This window comes from Sus scrofa, chromosome 13, assembly GCF_054392235.1.
Source record: "Sus scrofa isolate SSC_HxYL_T2T_F1_AM1 chromosome 13, Sscrofa_HxYL_maternal_Yorkshire_Landrace_v2.0, whole genome shotgun sequence".
Classification (NCBI taxonomy): domain Eukaryota; kingdom Metazoa; phylum Chordata; class Mammalia; order Artiodactyla; family Suidae; genus Sus; species Sus scrofa.
Window position 1 is genome coordinate 117,939,797 of NC_139395.1, and position 19,185 is coordinate 117,958,981.

At 33.2% G+C, this 19,185-nt stretch overlaps 1 long non-coding RNA gene across 1 annotated transcript in view; it reads left to right on the forward strand.

The window, feature by feature from the left end:
• Nucleotides 1-12,231, forward strand: part of LOC110256329 (uncharacterized) — a 568,755-nt gene extending 556,524 nt beyond the window's left edge. Inside the window, exon 5 of the long non-coding RNA XR_014822608.1 lies at nucleotides 10,371-12,231. This is a non-coding gene — a long non-coding RNA (uncharacterized LOC110256329). The remainder of the gene's footprint in view (nucleotides 1-10,370) is intronic.
• Nucleotides 12,232-19,185: the final 6,954 nt, after the last annotated feature.

The window sequence follows — 19,185 nt, forward strand, 5'->3', positions numbered from 1 at the left end:
GTAGGTCTCACATCAGCTCAGATCTAGTATTGCTGTGGTGTAGGCCAGCAGCTGAAGCTCCAATTGGACCTCTAGCCCAGAAACTTCCATATGGCCTAGGTGTCGCCTGGAAAGAAAAAAAAAAAAAAATTAGAGAGATCCATGAAAAATGCTTTTTTTAAGTGTCATTTTTTTCCTCCACAAAAGTATTTTGACTCAAAAGAAGCTCTAGGAATACTTGAAACATGTGCCAGTCTAGAAAGAGAGTTACTTTTAGACAAAAGGATGATTATAAAATGCCAGATATGTGATGTGGCTTAATGGTTAAACATATGGTCTTCAACTTTAGAAGTTGAAGTTAGATTTTACAATTGTGTAGGTGGCAATATTGAATCTCTGATTTTTCATTAGTAAGAAGGAAAAAAAATAATAATTCTATTTCATAGGATTTTTGGAAATTAAAAGGGAGTATGCTGGTAAGTATGTGGTACCTTGTGACACACACACACCATTACATCAAAATATAATTAACACATCTGAACACAATGTTTCCAATATTCTGTGTTTTCCTCTCAAAATTCTTAATTCTTGATTTCTAACTGGATATGACTTTTGTCCATAAGGTAAAAGTGATTAGTAGATCCAAAAAAACAGATATTTGTTTTTCAGTTACATTACTGGTCTCTGCCTAAAGAGGCATTATTTCTGAAACTTTAAAATTCACTCTTATTTTTCATTGGACTTAAACCCTACTTTTCTTTTTCTACATTAATATAATTGTAAATACTCATGGACAAATAAGAAATGCAATTTGAAATTAAACAATTAAAGTATGGTATGATGAGCCTAAAGCATTGCTAGGAGGGAAACTTATGACTTAAAGGACACATATTTTCAAAAGAAGAAAGCTTAAAAATTAGTGACTTAAACTTTCTTATAAAAAAGTAGGACAAGCAAGGTAAATTAAAAGCAAAAAAGTTAGGTTAAAAATAATCAAGATAGCATAAATCGCTAACATATAAAGCAAGTGAAATATCTAGAAAATAAAGAAAAAAAGTGATTGGGGGAAGAAAAATAACATTGATAAGACCATAATATTACCCGTTTGAAATTTTATTGAATTATCTTCTAAAGATGGACATGTAACAAAACAATTACACTCCTATGTGTATATCAACTAAAAATATGTATAATAGTAGTTAATATTACTCAAAATCTGGAAATGAAATGACAACAAATATAACTGGCTAAATAACTATGAGATATTACTAGAATAGAATACTTCACTGCAATTTATAAAAAAAGATAAAAAACTGCTGAGAACAGCAGTATGAATGATTCTCTTATAAACTGTGTTAAACAAAAGAAGTCAGATGCAAATTAGTATGTGGTAAATGGTATAGCCATCTTGTCACATCAAAAATATGTTAAAGCAGATGATGGGGATAGGAATCAGAATAATGGTAATCTCTATGGAAGAATTAACTAGGAAGGAGAAAAAAGAGCATTTTGGGCTGCTAGAAATATTTTATACCTAACCTGTGGTTGTTTCATGGGTTCCTGTGTGCATGCATATTTATTTAAACAGACATGACTTACTCAAGATGTCACTAAACCCAGATTACTCACATGATAAAAACTGAAATGTGCTGTGAGACAAAATAAATATAAATTGAATTAAATATGTGAAAAGGTGGTCACAGTTACTAAAGTATAAATACACAGTAAATATGGTATTTTTTTCTTTAGAAAGTAGAAAGTATCTTCAAACATCCAAAGTCTGTTTTTGAGGATCTAAGAAATCTGATACTATTGGTAGGATTATAAATTAATGAGTTTTTTTTCTAGGAGATGTGATGATATTATGCATGAAGAATAAAACCTGTGGATCCTTTTAAAAAGAACTGTCACTTCTAAATATTTATCCTAAAGCAGTTGTGAAAGAAGCATGATCATATTTATGGTAAAGTGATTGTCTTAATGAATTAACGGGAAAATAGAGAATTTCATTAAAAAGCACATTTCACCTAAAAATAAGATTTTATGTAAAGAAAATACAAGCAGTCTATTGTAAATGAGAAAAGAAGGTTTTGGTTCAGTGGTTTTTAATACATTTTCTCCATCTATTTCTTCTGTTTCTTTGTAATGTAAAATTAATGCTAATTTTCTGATTATAACATGTGCTTTTAAACACTTTCTCTTGTACACCCCAGCAGTTAACAATGCCTCTTCTCAAATATGGCACATTACTATAAATCTAGTCATTTGGAGTAGGAGAAAGTAGACACTATCACATTTTTCAATAAAATGTCATTTCTGGAAAGCAAATATTTATAATTTTGAAGGCATTTGTAATCAATATTGTCTTGAACATTAAGTATGCATGTTATGATATTGTTTATATATGCAAAATTTTGTACAGTATTAGCTTCAACTGATATCTCCCCTATAGACAATACACTAGCAAACATTCTGGATGTTTCAGAAAAAATAAAAGGCTAATCAAAAAATGGTATGAAAGCAGTCACTGAAAATTAAAATTTTTTTCTAAGAATTTTGAAGGTGTCTACAACATTAAACCATATTTTAAATTAAGTTAAACTGTGATACTATATTTCTAATTTTGAGAAAGATTGGTCCAGAGAGATTTTATGAGAGATAAAGCAGACATTTTGTAATGAAATTACTAATTATGTAGTGATAATATTGGAGCATAGTGAGGAAAAATGTAATTAGACAAATTATGTAGGTAAAGGTAAAATATAATGAATATCCTTCTAACACTTAATAGCAAAAAATGAATTGCATATGATCTTTTGATATTATCCTGTTTAGGCTTTTAGGGGGATTACAATTTTCTACTTATTATTGTTTTACAAATACTCAAATCTTGAAACGAAAAAATTAAAAACAAAATCAAATACGAGGTTGAGTTTTAACCAGTTTTGAGGAAATTCAAACAACATGTTTCTTCCTTCCTGGAACTGAATATTTATTTTGGTGTAAACTAAATATTTCATGCTAGTAATGTAGTTTTGTGAACTATTGTTACTAACCAAGTACAAAATTCTATGTTTTCCACTTTAAGACAACCACATTTATCTAACATAATTTGGTTAAAACACATACTCTTATGTATGCACATCATGTACAGATACAACTTTTAATAACTACAGAGGAATAGGCACTCTTCTGGATGTTTGGAATACAACAGTAAACAAAATAAAAATCCCTTCTTTGTGGAGTGACATTTTAGCAGAGTGACAAATAGTAAAGAATAATCAGGTAAATACAGAATACATTTGAAGGAGATATTGCAAAGGGAATCAGAAAAGAGGACTTTATAGCCCTGTGAGGGGTGAGGGGAGTATTAAATAGCAGTGAGGATACAGTTTATTGGAAAAGTGAGAATGGAACGAAGACTTGAAGGTGGCAGGGGAGTTAGCTATTTGGTATCTGGGGGAAAATTGTGCAGGCTGAGGGAATAAATGGGTACATTCTGTCAGTAAGGAGCATTGGTGTTTTTCAAAAGAATGAGGAGACTCATGACTTGGGAAGAATGAGTGAGAAGGAAAATAATAGGGGATGATACATGAGAGGAGATAATTGGCATCTAGATCAGGTAGGGCCGTTTTAGGCAACTATAACAACTTTGACCTCTACTCTGAGTAAAATGGAAAGTCACTGCAAGATTTTGATAAAGGAATGATATCATCTGGATTTTAGTTTGAATGGATTATTCTTAAGAGCTGTGTTATGAATAGATTGGAGAAGTTGGGGTGGCAAGAAGGGAGGATTTGGTCGATGATGCTCACACCAGGATGTGAACAGTAGAGACAGAGAGGAGTGCTTCATTCCAAATAGCAAACACACACACACACACACACACACACACTTCTTTGAATTGAAAAGAGAAGTATAGAATGTAAACATACTGTTCAAAGAACATATTTACCTTAAACTATAGGTAACGTAGTTGCTTATAATTTAATATTTCTGTCATTTTAATATTTTTATCCCAACATATTACCTAATGTTTTAAACATTAAGCATTTCTTATATTTAGCTGTTCAGTTAAATTTTTGAATTGATTTATGGATCTTTGCTAAGCATAAATTAATAGAAGGAAATTTACTGGTTCAAATGATTTTCGCTATTTAAATGGTATTCACTTTTGTCCAAAGGCCCTCACAAAGAGTATAGCAAATATACTCCTATGTGACATACTGAATAATGCTCAATATTTGGAATCTCCTTAACATCGATGTTTTGGGGGCTTAATGTTTTCCTCCAATTAATAGGCAGGTGAAGACAATAAGAATACTGTTGAAAATACTATCTCAATTTTGCAATTCTTTTATTCCTCAAGAGGTAAAACATTTATCACATGTTTCTTGGTTCTCTCTCTCCATCTATCTCACTTTCTGTTTTACAATATACAAATTTACTAGGCATTATTACTAAGATACTCTGAAGAAGAACTAAGAACCTGAAATTCAAGAAAAGACAGATGGGGGGGAAGCAATATGCTTCTCCAAGTAGTTAATAGAAAACTAAATTACCCAGACAGAGGGAAAGACTCAAGTAAACAGATCTCGAAAAGTAATTAGGCAATTCTGCAGTTAAAAGACAAACCCTGACACCACACAATTGCGACTCTACCTTAACTACAATAGAACTGTAGACAGTTCCCTGGCCTCCTCCTGTTCTAACATTTCCTGGGCTTCTCTGTACCAATTTAATACTACTTTATAGCAAAACACTATCACAGCAGCATATTGCATATTTCCACTGAAGCATCAAGCTTTTTAAAAAGAAAATGTTATACGTGTAGGTGGAAATCCATTATTACTGAGCCAAATTAAAAGATGGGCATACTGTAATTTTCTGACACAGTAGGAACACTGTAGAAAAGAATCTCTCTTCAAGTGACATTTTCCTTTCTCTGTTACTGGCCATAAAGTGTACTTTCTAATTAAAAGTCTTAAGTAACTCTAATTACTGAAATAAAAAAGGCCCTCTGTCAAAATCTTTCTCATGCATACTGACTAGTCATTATTGTGAGGTCACGAACTTGTTTAGCAGAAATAAATATAAGATTCAGTAGTCAAAAATCTTAAAGTACAGAGAAAAACTTCCATTTAAGGCTGTTTGAATTTAACTAGCCTTGTATTAATTACTATTAGGTTATAATGGTTTTCAAATAGAAATTATATTCTAAGGTTTTTATAAGAGAAATTTACATTGATTGGAAGATTAAGAGGAATTTTTTCGCCGGGAAAGGAATAGGCATTTACCTGGTTAGAATATATAATCGGTATTCTGCTGTATGATCTACCTGGTCATCTCAGAGGAATTTTTTGGCAACAAAAAAATACAAGTTGCTGGTAAGTAGGTTTCACGGGCTTTAAAAATGCATCGTGGATTAGATCTGCCTAAAACAGTCTCTACATTGTTCATGGGTGCTGAATGGGCTAATCAGGCAGATGGAAAGAACATCACCAGACACAAGGACATTTCTTCTTGAATAAGCAGAAATATGCTGCTTTGCTAGAAGCATGGACATTGTAAACAGAAGACTATATGATACAAATAACAAGAAATCTACTAGACTGTCATATTGTTCCACCTATAAATTTAGCTCATACTTGACTTAGGATCTACTACAACCCCATGTTACTCTCATCCCGTCCTATGCATGGCATGCCTCACTAAGCCCTCATCTTTATCTAAAATCAGTTTTTGCTTCTTTTTTACTACATATAAAGTTTTAGAACATGTTACCACTTTCTTTACCTTTACAGAGTATAGTACCCACAATGCTCCTTTATCTCTTCCTAGAATCATTCTCAATGTAAACACACAAAATAGTCATCATCCTAGTGAAACTACAGATTTACTTTATAAATTAGTGCGGAATTATTCAAAAGAATATCATCTTTCTCATAAGGAACTTTTTATCTTTTGTATTATTTTGGTTTTTGTGTTGGAAAAATGAGTTTTTAGTTCAATTTCAAGCGACCAGTGTCATGAATATTTTAGAGTTAGATGTTCCTTACAGCAGAAACTGATGTGTATGTGTGTGTGTAGTTATGCGTGATATTGAGATAGTATGAAAGGTAAGAAGGTAAAAATATAGAATTTCTTTGCCCAATAAATTGTTCTCAGATATAATATTTATGTTTATGAGAAACATCAATACCAGTCTTTTCTATTTTAATCTCTCTCTAATATACTTATTTTTTTCTTAGAATAATTTTGGATTTATAGGAAAATTGTGAAATTAGTGCAGAGTTCCTTCATATCACAGACCCAATTTTTTCTATGTTTAACATCAGTGTTAAGATATACTCCTCACCATGAATGAGCCAGCATTAATACATTGTGACTAATCAAAATCCATACTTTATCCAAATTTATTTAGATTTTTTTCTTTGTTTTTTCAGAATAGCATCCAGAATACCACAATGCATTTAGTCATCCTGTCTCCTTAAGCCTTTTCTGGCTGCTATAGTTTCTCAGAAATTCCTTGTTATTGATGACCTTGGCAATTTTGAGGAGTACTGCTCAACTATTTTGTAGAATGCCCCTCAAGTGAAATTTGTCTGATGTTTTTCCAATATTTAGACTGAGTTTATGTGCTTTTGAGGAAGACCACGGAGGTCAGCCGTATCCCTCATCACATCACATTAAGGATCTATATTATCAAAATGCCTTATTACTGCTGATTTTAACCTTGATCACCTGGCTAGGAAGGTCCTTTTCACTTTCAGTACTGTAAAGTTATATATATATATTTTCACTCTTTCCATATTGAACTCTTTGGAAGGCTGTCACCATGGGCAGCACACACTCGAAGGGTGGGGGTTATTCTCTACCCCTTTTAGGGTAAAGGATCAATAGAAATTGTTTGTAATTCTTCTACACAGTTATTGTCTCTAATTTCCCTCATTTAGTCATGTATTCAAATATTTCTTCATATTAATATGGGCTTATTAAAATGTATTTGGGATTTTGGATTATAATCCAACCCTATTTTATTTTGTTGCTCTCATGAGGAGTTTCAGTTGACTCTTGAGTCTTTTTAACATCTCTATCATTGTTTGAGTACTTATTTATTTTAGGTTTTAGGCTTTGGGGTTTGTTGCTTTGCTTTGCTATCGTTGCTTGGGGAATTTACTTTCCTGCACTACAAAATGTTCCAGGCTAACTGTGTATATCTCCTGCCCAAACATGGAATCACTCATTTTACCAAGGAGTCCTGATTTCTTTAATGGAAAAGTGGAATGTCTGGGACTATGTGAGCTCTTTATACTATGCTTCTAGGCTCTCTGAAATGACAAAGGAAAATACGTATCTGCATACAAACCCATGTATAAACACATATCTGTAAATATCCCTATATGTTACCAGCTCTATCCATATGCATATTGTAGTAAACATGCTGATATCACCAACTCTGATCCAATCATATGGATCATTCTAGTCTCTTCCCCTTGCTAGTCTATAACTTTCCACTTTAATAATGAGAAAACTGGCTCCTGCCATCTGACATTCATTTACATCATTGTTCAGTTCCAGTAGACATGTATAGTACTCCTCTGAGAAACAAGATCATCAACTATGAAAAGAATATAGTTTCTTTTGCCTTTAGACTTACAGACTCATTTTCAACGTTACTTAGGGCAGCACCTGTTCTCCCACCCTTTTAAGTGAGATTTTTTTCATATATTTACAGTAGTTAAATTCTTTTGTCACATTCTACATTCCGTCTTGGGATTCTCAGACCTTCTAAAATACATTTTTTAAGATTGTACATTAACGTTCAGTCCTTGTACATTGCTGATACATACTTCTTACTCTCCATCCTAATGTACAGAATATAATTCCACCCACATTAGAAATTGGTTCTTAGCAGAAGTTCTCATTGACCTCTTCCCCTTAGCTTTCATATTCTAACAGTGGGGAATTTTAAGGCGTTAGTTTATTATACATCAATTTTCTGTTATTCTTCAAAGTTACTCCTATAAAAACTTCTTGTCGTATTCAGTTTTCCACTTTACATTCCTCTTCGTAATTTCCAATACCCTTTTGGGTTTATCTCAAGTAAGGATGAGTTAACATCTGCATACATTTCAATTAATACTTTTTAAATGGATAAACATTATAGAAGAGTAAGAATTTCCACATTTTAATTTCACATTATAAAGCTTCATTATGAGAGATTTCTGCATTTAAAACTTGTGTGTATGTATGGATGTGTTTGTGCAACTATGTAAGACATGAGAATAAATACAGAGTTGAATTATATAATATTATGTAAATAGGTACAATATTTTGAATAAACAACTTTTTACCACCTATTTATTTTTAAAGCTTCGTATATAACCATTTTAAATTCTAAGACTTTCTTCTTTAAGATAGCCTTACCCCATTAATTCTTTTACAAATATAATTATTTTTAAATTATTAACTCAAATATTTTATAAAGAATTGTATACTATAAAAAATTGACTTCAGTTACCTGGTGGCAAAGTGAGCTAAGAATCCAGCATTGTTACTGCAGTGGCTTGGCCCACTGCTCTGGCACAGGTTTGATTCCTGTCCTAGGAACTACCTCATGCCATGGATATGGCCCAAAAATTTTTACCAACTTTGTTATCAGGAATATAAAAGTCTTTAAAATCTGTTTCACATGTTGATGAATGTAGACAGAGACTAATTAGGTGATTTGCTTAAATGTCAGACACAATTCTAATGCCAAAAAATAATCTGGAAGCATATTCATGTTTATCACATGTTACTTTTCATTTTGTTCAACAAAGAGAGAATTTTTTAATAAAAAAACTGAGAAACAACAAGAAAAAAAAAAAAACAAAAAACAATTCCAGATGGATAACTATGCTGACAACAGCACTAACAATCTGTGTCTTTAACTCAGAATTAACTTTGCTCCCAAGGCTAAAAATATTTGTCATTCTTGAGCTAAACTTTGTTTTCCTAACACGTTTTGTCTGTATTCTTAAGATGTTGTTAGGCTTATGCATAATCAGCAATCATTCTTACCTTAACCTTCCAGTCACCTGAATTCTTGCTCACACTATAATCAATCTCCTCCTAACATTTTTTTTTTTTATTCTCCTGGATTTGTCAGACACTTTCCGTATATGAATGATAGGTATATTTTTCAAGATATGAACTTTTCAAAATAAGTTAAATTTAATGTTCCCTAACCCAAGTCAATTTTTTTTAGAGCTAGATACTTTAAAATATTTTCAATTTGCAAAATTCCTATGTGTTGTTCTTAAAAATAATCAGCTCTAGGTTTAATTCAGACATATGTACATATGGCCTAATAATTACATTAATTTATATTCACAATTAGCTACAAATTTCTGCTGTAGCATAATATTTTCTTGTATACAATTTAGCATAAAATATAATATTTAGGTTAATTTTATTTGATGGCTCTTAATAATTTTTTGATTTGACCTCTACGTACCCTTATTCAAAGAATTTTTCATTATTTATTTTAAAAGGTATTAAAAAAAAAGTTATTGACTCAGAGTTCTTTTGTGGCTTGGGGGTTAAGAATCCAAACTTTTTTTGTTTTCATTTTGTTTTTTATCTTTTTAGGGACACACCCATGGCATATAGAGGTTCCTAGGCTAGGGGTAGAATTGGAGCTGCAGCTGACAGCCTACACCACAGCCAGTGAGGGATCTGAGCAGTATCTGTAACCTACACCACAACTCTTGGCAACATCTGATTCTTAACCTACTGAGTGAAGACAGGGATTGAACCCACATCCTCATGGATACTATTTGGTTTGTTACTACTGAGCCACAAAAGGAGCTCCAAGAATCTGATGTTTTGGAGTTCCCGTTGTGGTGCAGCGGAAATGAATCCGACTAGGAACCATGAAGTTGCAGGTTCGATCCCTGGTCTCACTCAGTGGGTTAAGGATCCAGCATTGCTGTGAGCTGTGGTGTAGATCACAGATGCAGCTTCGATCTGGTGTTGCTGTGGCTCTGGCATAAGCTGGCAGCAACAGCTCTGATTCAACCCCTAGCCTGGGAAACTCCATATGCCACAAATGTGGCCCCCAAAAGACAAAAAGACAAAAACAAAAACAAAAAATCCAATGTTGTCAATGCAGCAGCTTGGGTCGCTGCTGTGTGGTGGGTTCAGTCCCTGGCTCAGAAACTTCCACATGCCTCAGGCACATCCAAAAAAAAGTGTTGCCTCTATTATCTATTATTTATCATATACTAAGATTTAAATAGTATTTTAAATCATTATTCAAATATTTTGTAATAAATTAAATAATATAAATGCTCTTCTGACATTAAAATATCTATTATATATCTACCTATTGTCTATTTTCATAGGTAGAAATTTGGATAGTGATCATTGCAACTTTCTAGACACTTCATAATGTTTATAAGGTAAGTTCTCTCTCTGCGAAATCAAAGTACAATTTTCTTCTCTGATTGACTTGTCATGTAAACTATCCAAGAATTAAAAATGAAATAATTTAACCAAAGTCATATTTTATTTGTTTTTTTTGTTGTTGTTGTTGTTATAAGTATAAAAAAGTGGAATCCCAGTCTTAGGTCCAAAGTCATCAGGTACCTTAAAACTAATTAATTCAGTTTTGAAATAGGTTGCATTTTCAACTTTATTTTCTGCCTTTTAGCTTTCCTAAGGTGACTTTCAATGTTACTGACGGGAGTATTCAAATCTTCTATCTTCTGAAGGCAAAAACAAATTATATAAATATATATAATTTATATGTTAATAGATAACAGGTAATATACATTTTATATGTACATATAATTGACATAAATTTGTATATAATTAAGAAATGTAGGAATATTTTTAATAGTTAAATATATGTGATGGATATTAAGAAATATTATCAGTGACTGGATCGATGCTGAAAAGCCATGCTATGATATTTGTTCAGCAGCATACAGATAGATCCCCAAGTGACCATATACTTGATGTTCAATAAATGATTCTTGAATTGTTCTGCTTTATTTTTTAACAGGAATATTTGGCATGTATATGTATTTGTACTATGAAGCTGTATTTAATTTTGGAGTTAAGTTTTATCTGCACAAAAACATATTTCAAAAGCAATCATATTTAAGAATTTGAATGTTGCTTTAGAAGGTACTCCTTTATCAATGTCATTTTCTTTTATTTTTTATGATAAATTTTGTGTGTAATGGAACTAAAAAGGAATCCTAACACTTCTCTAACTAAAATATGTCCCACACTTATTTCCCCATGTTATTTTTTTCTCCTAGTGGCACAGTGAGTATATATACACAGACTTTTGTGGTGGAAAGTGGATTCTCATTGATTGCTTAAATAGCTAACCTTGTTTTTCTCTGGAGTAGGAAACTCTAATATTACTAAACACTTGTTTATCCAGAAGACGTTTCAATTTATAAGTTAATAATCACGTAGTATACTTACAAATAGATATACCAGCATAAGAACTTATATATTAATGTAAAGAATGCTGGCTGGTGATCATGGCTCATACTTAGTGGTAAAGAGGCACTAAATATCTGTTTTTAAAGAGAGATTTCGATGACTTGGAAAAGATACTTCATTCATGACTTTTTGAGAGTTAAAAGAAAATCTATATTGTCACTAAATAGCATCCTAACTTCCACAGTATCTCCATTTATCAAAGTAGATTAAATAAGGAATGGGCCAGGAACAAGGTACCTGGAGGAGAAGGAGGAGAAGAAGTAGAAGGAGGAGAAGAGAGAGAGAGAGAGGCCTTTTTCCCAGTGGACTGTATAAGGAGGCTCTGAGACAAATCTTAGAGACTAAGATTGTATACTTAGTTTTAGTACACACTGATGTCATGGCTATATGCTTGTTAGATTAAGAAATTTATAGGCCCACTCTGCTCTTCTAGAGAGTAGGGAAGAACTTGATGAAGAATTTCATAGGAAAATGTAAATTATTATTTCCTGGAGTTCAGAGGGAAATATTAACACAGGGAGTGGTGTTTATTTAGAAGTAGTCTGCTAGGAGTAATGGTATCAGAGTGTTATAAAAAGACCAGGATGAAATTTGCAAAGGAAGAAAAAGATGGGAGGGCCAACTCTATAGTTATTTGTGACCTTAAGAACTCAGGTGATAGGGATTCAATTTTTACTGCGAATTCTCTTAAAAAAGTACAAAGGTTTATGATAACAACCAAAAAAAAAAAAAAAAACAAAAAAACTTTGCAATGTTCAAGGTTGGCTCAAAGAGTGGCAATTTTTGTGTGTGCTATATATGTTTATGTGCTGAAATGAACTTTAAACCTATATCAACCATAATAAATCAAACAAAACACTTTTTTTTTGTCTTTTGCCACTTCTTGAGCCACTCCTGTGGCATATGGATGTTCCCAGGCTAGGGGTCAAATCGGAACTGTAGCCACTGGCCTATGCCAGAGCCACAGTAACGCAGGATCAGAGCCACGTCTGCAACCTACACCACAGCTCACGGCAACGCCGGATCCTTAACCCACTGAGCAAGGCCAGGGATTGAACCTGCAACTTCATGGTTCCTAATGGGATTGATTCATTAACCACTGAGCCATGGTGGGAACTCCCAGACAAAACACTTTTATGTAGAGCTTGCTCATAACTGAGAATTTTCAGGGCTTATAGCTATCATGTGAGTAAAGCATTGTTTCATACTTTTGATGGCCAAACAGTAAATCAGAGAGTTCAAAGAATTTCTCACAACCACACAAACACTAAGAAACACAGATGAGTTTTCATATAGAATTATTTATTTCCATTTTTTCAATTACAAAGCTGCCTCTGTCCTATTATTTTATGTAAATTTACTCATCATCTCTTAATTCACTTTAAAAGGCACAGATGTAAAATGAACCACAAATTTCAAAATTAAAAGATCAGTTAAATTTAATTTTCTACTTTTAGTTTATTTTTTGAGATATAATTCACAGGTCATAAGAGTCACCATTTTAAAGTATGAAATTTAGTTGTTTTTATTGTATTCATTGAGTTGTGTGACCATCACCATTACATAATTTCAGAATATTTTTCATCACCAGCAGAAGAAACTCTGTATCCATTAGCAATCTCCACTCCCTCCCCCCACACCCAGTCTATGAAAATCACTAACCTACTTTCTTTCTCCCTACATTTGCCTCTACTGGATATTTCATGTAAATAAAATCATAAACTATGAGGCCTTTTATGGCTAGCTTTTTTCACACTACCTTTTTTTTTTTTTTTTAAATCATGGTAACCTGGCCATAATGGTGTATTTTGTTGTTGTTGTTGTTGTTATTACAGTATAGTAGATTTACATTTTTTTTGATATCTGCTATACAGCATAGTGACCCAGTCATACACTTATATACCTTTTTTCTCATACTATTTTCAATCATGTTCCATCCCAAGAGATTGGATATAGTTCCTTGTGTTGTAGACTAGGACCACATAGCTTATCCATTCTAACTGTAATAGTTTGCATCTACCAACCTCAAACTCTCCTTCCAACCCATTCCCTCCCGCCTCCCTACTGGCAACCACAAGTCTGTTTTTTATGTCTGTGAGTCTGTTTCTGATTTGTAGATAGGTTCATTTGTGCCATATTTTAGATTACACATATAAGCAAAGTGATATATTGTATTTGTCCTTCTCTTTCTGACTTACTCCACTTAGTATGGGAATCTCTGGTTGCATGCATGTTGCTGCAAATGGCATTATATCATTCTTTTTTTATGGCTGAGTAGTATTCCATTACATATATGTATGTTTCCACCATGTTGTAACGTGTATCAGTATTTCACAGCTTTGCATAGATGAATAATGTTACATTGTAGGGGTATACCACATTTTGTTTATTCATTCATCAATTGATAGAAAACTACATTTTTCCACTTTTTGGCTATCATGAAAAATTCTGCTTTGAAAATTCATGTTAAAAAATGCCTATATTCATATAAGCTTTCAATTATCTTGTATATACCTAGAAGTGGAAGTTCTTAGTCATATAGTAATTGTAGTTTTAAATATTTGAGGAATTGCCAAACTGTTATCTTAAATGGCTGGTACAATTTTTAAATCCACACCAGCAAATTATGGTATTTCAATTTCTCCCTATTTTCTTTTTTTTACTTTCTTTCCCTTTCTTTCTTTCTTTCTTTCTTTCTTTCTTTCTTTCTTTCTCCCTCTCTTTCTTTCTTTTAGGACCACTCTTGAGGCACATGGAAGTTCCAAATCTAAGGGTCAAATCAGAGCTGCAGCTGCCTTGCTGTGCCACAGTCACAGCCACAAATAATCCAAGCCACAGCTGTGACCTAAACCGCACATTGTGGCAACGCCGTATCCTTAACCCACTGAGTGAGGCCAGGGATCAAACCCACATCCTTACAGACACTATGGTGGGTTCTTAACCTGATGAGCCACAATGAGAACTCCCTATTTTCAACAACACTTGACACTAATCATCTTTTTTTTTTGGTTATAGCTATGCTAATGGATATGAAGTTGTATCTCACTATGGTTTTGACTTGCATTTCTCTAATGACTAATGATATTGAATATATTTCCATTTGCTTATTGGCCATGCATATATTTTCTTTGGAGAAGAGCCTATTCAAATAATTTGACTGTGGACAGGAGATAGATCAAGGGGCAGAGTAGGAGGATGTGAAACTCATTTCCCCCATGAAAACATCAAAAATACATCTACATATGGAAAAATTATCATTGAAATGCAACTAGAAATTGTCAGAAGGACTCATATACAACCAAGGCTATAAAAAGATACACACAAAATCCGGTAGGAAGGAAAGAGAAGTGATCTTGTTGGGCCCTATGCTTCTGGTAGGGGACGCAGAGGAAAAGAGAAATTACACAGGCATAAGTCTGCACTGGAGAGTGAGTGGTTCAAGCCATAATGGGCAACAGAGTCCTGGGGTCATACAGAGGGAAGACAAGTCTCATTAATTGATTGCAGGGTCATTGGGACTAACAGGAAGACTTTGGGAAGGTTGGACTCCATTCATGAGCTTCACATGCACCCTGACATGCTCCAGAAGCAGAGTAGAGAGGGTGGATTGAAGACTGGTCCAGTAGCTGTCCAGTTTTCCATGAACAACTCTGCATGTGCTCCAGACTGAACTGTGCTGTAGCCCTGCTTTTATTACCTCAGAGCGCCACAATGGAGCAATGAGATTGCGAAGAGAGTTCCACCATGAGATGAAAAGGTGACTCAGAGCTGAGGTGGCATTTTCAGATACTTGCACTGGAAGTTCTTCAGGGGCAATCTGGATTTCTAACAGCAGCCAGACCTCCACAGCCCATTCTTCATACATGCTGAGGGGCCATGTGAGCCCTGCCTGCACTGCAATGGCTTCATAACACAGTGGGGACAGCAGAGGTTGGGAGAGTGATGGAGGGAGAAGAAGGCAACTCAGCTGCCATTGCTGGCAACCTCACAGAAGGCATATCTGAGGCAGTGCAAACCTTTATTGGAGGCTAGCCTGCTGCTGCTCACATCTTGTGACAAACCAAGAGTCTGCACATAATCCTCTTACTCTAGAACTGTTCCTCTCTGGGACAGGGATATAGGTTCTGGGAGAGTGAAGAGCATACCCTTTAAGAGAACAGAGCCAACTTGGAGCTCATCCTCAGAGCTACTGCTCTGTTAACTTGGAATTCAACCCTGCCCTGTTTAGGATGGTGAAGGCCACTGAGAAGAAAGGAAGCACTACCTCACAAGGCCTGGCTCTGCCTTTTTCTCCAGGCTTTCCTTCTATCAAGTCAATAGCTGACAGCACACCCTGGAGGAAAACACACTGACTATATAGGGATGTTCCCACATAAGAATACTCATTCAAAACTATGATAGGTAATGCTTCACAAAAATTAATAGGTACAGAGAAAGTTAAGGAAAATGAAAAGACAGAGAAACTTGCCTCAATTGAAAGAGCAAAAGAAAATCCCTGAAAAAATAAATCATGTAACAAAAATAAACAATTTACTAGATAAAGAATTCAGGGCATTGGTAATAAGAATATAACTGAATTAGGGAAAATAATAGATGAAAAAAGTGAGAATTTTAACAAAGAATTAAAAAGTATATATAAAAAAGAACTGGTCAGAACTAAAGAATACAGCAACTGAAGTGAGAAACATATTAAAGGAACTAAATAAAAGACTAAGATAAAGAAGCACACTTAGGTAAACTTGAAGTTAGAATAAAGGAAATTGAAGAGGACAGCAAAAAGAAAAACACTTTTTTAATGAGAGCTGCTTAAGAGATATTATCAACATTTGTATTATAGGAATCTAAGAAGGAGAAGGGGGGTGAAATGTATTTGGTAAAATGTATTTGATGAATTTATGCCCAAAAACTTCCCAAATCTGAATAAGGAAACATATCAAGACATAGGAAATGTACAAGTTCCCAAAAAAGATGAGCTCAATCAGACCTAAACCAAGACATATCATAATTCAGATGACAAAATTTAGGATAAACACAGAATTCTAAAGGCAGTAAGGGAAAATCAGAGTCCTATACAAGGAAATATATGAGGAATCCCCCGAGGTCTATTAGCTAATTTTTCTGAAGAAATTTTCAGGCCAAAAAGATTTAGCAGGCACATAAAAAGATTCTCAATATCATTAATTAATTAGAGAAATTCAAATCAAAACTGCAATGAAATATTACCTAATAACTGTCACAATGGCTAACATCAAAAAGTCAAAAAATTACAAATGTTGACAAGTATATAGAGAAAGGGAACCCTTGTATATTATCATTAAGAATGTAAATTGGTGCAACTACTATGGAAAATAATATGGCAGTTCCTAAAAATACTAAAATGAAGTATATGATCCAGTAGTTCCACTGCTGTGTATATATCTAAAGAAAACAAAAATGCTTATTTGAAAGAATACATGCACCCCAATGGTCATAAAGTATTATTTCCAATAGCCAAGAAATGGAAACAGCCCAGTGCCCATCAACAGATGAATCGATAAAGAACATATTGCATGCATGTATGTATGTATCTGTTTATATTATATATAATGGAATTTTACTCAGCTATAAAGAATAATGAAATTTTGCCATTTGCAATAACATGGAGGGACCTAGAGAGTATTATGCTTAGTGAAATAAGTCACATACTGTGTGTTATCACTTACATATGAAATCTAAAAAATAAAACAAATGATTATATATAACCAAACAGAAACAGACTCAAAGATACAAAAAACAAACTGTTGGATATCAGTGGGGAGATGGAAGGGGAGAAGAGCAAGAGGTAAGGGTTTAAGAGATGTGAACTACTATGAATAAACTAGATAAGCAAAAAGGATATTTTATACAGAACAGGGATATATAGTCATTATTTTATAATAAATTTAAAGGGAGTAAAATCTATAAAAATATTAAATCACTATGCCATAAACCTGAAATTAATATAATATTGTAAACCAAGTATATTTTAATGAGAAATAATAATACAAGGGTTTTTTTAATTTAAAAACAAATCTTTTGACTATATATTAATTGAGTTGTTTCTTCATTGCTGAGCTGTAATAATTCTTTTTTCCATTCTGTGGGTTGCCTTTAACTCTCTGAATAGTCTCTTTTGAGGCACACATGTTTTAACTTTCATCAAGTCCAATTTATCTTTTTTATACTTGCCTTTGGTTTCTTATCTAGAAACTGTCTAATCCAAGGTCAAAAATATTTACACTTATGTTTTCGTCTAAGAATTTTATAGCTTTGACTTCCACATGTTGCCCTTTGATCCATTTTATCACATGAAACTCTCTTTCACTTCTTAAACTATTTCTGTAACCCTACATTTATATTTACAGTTATAATGCAACATTTCAAATGCAATAAATTTTACAGAATGAACATTCTCTTCTACAAATATTATATCTATTGTTTGAGAAATGACATACTGTTTAGTATGCGTTTGTACATAAATATGTATTACATAGTGAGTTGTCAAATAACATACTAGCATTATATTGCTTCTAGTTAAAGGAGATATTTTATATCTATAATGTCCAAAATGTTATTTTTTAGCATCAAGTTTTATTTATAATCATGTCAATTTTACCTTTCTTTCTTATTAGATTATGATTACTGAGATATATTTCTTTTTTGAAAAAAGATATCTGATTGACTTTCTTTTATATTGATAAGAAAAATATAACCCTTCCTTGTAATCTCAAAAATATCACCCATTTATTTGCTCTGGCAAAATCCTTTAGTCATCTTTGATGCTTCATTTATCTTCATTTTACAATATGGAACTCATTAATTAGTGCTGTTGACTCTGCTTTAACAATGTGTTCAGAATCTATCCATTTATGATATGAATGAACTCCACATATATTACTTTTTTATCTAGCCTGTATTACTTAAATTTTTTCTAAGTAATGTTACTGCCCTCTGTCTGTTATCAATGCCCATTCTATTCTCTCAAACTAAGAATGCTGCTACTGTATCAACTAAGTTTACATACTATTCCAAATTCTTTATCGTCATTTAACAAGATATACAGGATCTTCACCAGGATTAGAGTCCATATCAAGACACCATTTATTTGCTTATCCATAAGAAGCAACTCCTCATTTGTTAAAGTTTAATCATGAGACTGTAGCAGATCAGTCACATCCTCAGTATCCACTTTTAATTCTATTCCTCTTGCTATTTTCATTCTATCTGCAGTTATTTCCTTCTACTAAAGGTTTAAACCCTTAAAAGTCACTCATGAGGGTTGGAATCAGTTTCTTTCAAACTCTTGTAAATGTGATATTTGGATCCCTTCCCATGGAACACCAATGTTTTTAATGGAATTTGGAATGTTAAATCCCACAAGGTTTTTAGCTTACTTTGCCCACATCCACCAGAAGAACTACTATCTACAGCAGCTATAACCTTACAAAATGTATTCATTTTAAATAATAATACTTGAAAGTTGAAATTACTCTTTGATCTACAGAATGGCTACAGAATGGCTGTTGTCTTTGAGGCATGAAACCAACATTAATATCATTTTACATCTTCATTAGAGCTCTTGGGTGACCAGGTGCATTGTCAATGAACAGTACTATTTTGAAAGGAATCTTTTTGTTGAGCAGTAAGTCTGAATAGTGGGATAAAAATATTCAGTAAGCC